This window comes from Gossypium arboreum, chromosome 4 (assembly GCF_025698485.1).
Source record: "Gossypium arboreum isolate Shixiya-1 chromosome 4, ASM2569848v2, whole genome shotgun sequence".
In the NCBI taxonomy this organism is placed as follows: domain Eukaryota; kingdom Viridiplantae; phylum Streptophyta; class Magnoliopsida; order Malvales; family Malvaceae; genus Gossypium; species Gossypium arboreum.
The window spans coordinates 99,291,344-99,293,250 of NC_069073.1; the positions used below are offsets into that span (position 1 = coordinate 99,291,344).

Sequence of the window (1,907 nt, forward strand, 5' to 3'; positions counted from 1 at the left end):
AATATGAAAGATTAAGCATATCACGGGTTGGATAACTAGCATATATAAGAGTGATAAAAATGTAAAGGTATCAATTGAAGTAAACGATGCAAAGTAATAATCGACTCATAGAAATTCATAAAATATTTTTAAAGTATCATTCAAAGGTATGGTTTTAGAGTTCAATAAGTATTCTTGTACTTACAGGGTTTGTTATTTCATTTCAGGTATTTGAGGATAGTCTGCACCTGGAGAGACAACAATAGGAGTTTGACAAGATAGTGGCGAAGTCGGCTAGTGGAAATTTTAGCGTAGTTTAGAAATACACTCCTTTTAATCTATTTTTTTAAACTTATTTTGGTAAAGACTTGTATCTAGATTCACATGATAAACTATTGTAGGGCATATTCTTAGCCACATATATTAAGTATCTCAATTGGAATGCCACAGGAAATGTTTTAAAGAAGTAATAAATTTTGATCTGATTTTGTTAAATGGTTAAGTTTTATGCGGTAACACTTGAAATTGGGTTGGGTTGAGGACATTATAAAGGTTTAGCTACATCTTCGTTTGTGGGTTTGTTGACGTCTTTCAGAATTGTCTCTTCTTCCTGGATGGGATTAGTTGGTGGCTTCAATTCCTTGGCTGATCGCACCGCGATTGCTTTTGCGTAGTCCTTTCCATTTCTCTGAGGATTATTTTCTGTATTTCTAGGGAGACTTTGAACATTTTGTTTTTGAAACATTGTCATTAGTTGGCTTATTTGGTCACAGAGGTTGTCCATTCGGGATTCAATTCGTCTGCATGTTGCTTAGACTTGTCGAATGTCTATCTTCATTGTTTGTGTCTCTCTATCTTGTCGATCGAATCTTTGACCACAAGTAGTATGGTCATTACCTATAGGATGTTGTTGCATTAGTGGAGGTTGGTAAGAAGGATTCAGTTGAGCTTGAGCTTGATGCGTGCCTCTTTGGTTGCCTCCCCTTAAGGTTCGGATGATCTCCCCAACTAGGATTGTAGGTATTTAAATAGGGATCTCACCCCTATTATTCACGTAGCTAGCCTCCTCCGGTTGGATTTTGTAATGTGGCTCTGCTATTGTTGGCTTGATGGGTGTCTCCAAATTGTTAAGCTTTTCTAGTGTTTGTTGGAACCGAGCATCGTCGTTCTCCTCATTTACCGCTTTTGCTATTGGAAGCCTTGATTTGTACATGAATATCTTGTTAGGCCACATGTACGAGTTCATGGCCATGTCTTCTAAAATTTTGTAAGCTTGTTCATACGTGTGAAACATGATAGATCCGCCGGATGCTCTATCTAGGCTAGATCTAAGGTGTCCGTTGACACTATTGTAAAATATTTGTATTTAGAGCCATGCTTGTAGCCAATGGTGTGGACACTTCATTAGCATTGTATTGAAATGCTCCCACGCCTCGTATAAGGACTCACATTTGTATTGTTTAAAATTTGTGATTTCCTACCAGAGTTGAATGGTTCGGCTAATTGGGAAAAATTATGAAGAAATTTTTCCATAAGATCGTTCCATGTGGTAATAGAACTCGATTCTAACAAGTCTAGCCAATTGGCCTTGTTATCACATAATGAAAATGGGAATAACTATTAGATACTCCATTGTATTCGAAGGTGTCATACAATTGTTGGAACCGGTTCAAGTGCTAGTTCGGATCTTTAACAATTTTCCCTTTGAATTGAAGCATATTTTGGATCATTTGTACCGTGGTTGTCTTTATCTCAAAATTATTTGCATTAATTGTCGACCTCTTAGTGCTTCCTCCCACCGTATCTAGTGTAGGTAAGGCGTAGTCACACAACATTTGCTGAACTATTGGGACCTCTTCCCAATTATGTCCTTGTTGTTCTCGTGTCTCCACATATAACAAGTTTTCCTTGGGTAGATTTATTACTAC

The 1,907-nt window shown here is 37.3% G+C and overlaps 1 non-coding gene across 1 annotated transcript; it reads left to right on the forward strand.

The window, feature by feature from the left end:
- Window positions 1–1,360: 1,360 nt before the first annotated feature.
- LOC128292522 (small nucleolar RNA R71) lies at window positions 1,361–1,468 on the forward strand. The gene has a single exon (XR_008282507.1). It is a non-coding gene; the product is annotated as a small nucleolar RNA R71 (small nucleolar RNA).
- Window positions 1,469–1,907: the final 439 nt, after the last annotated feature.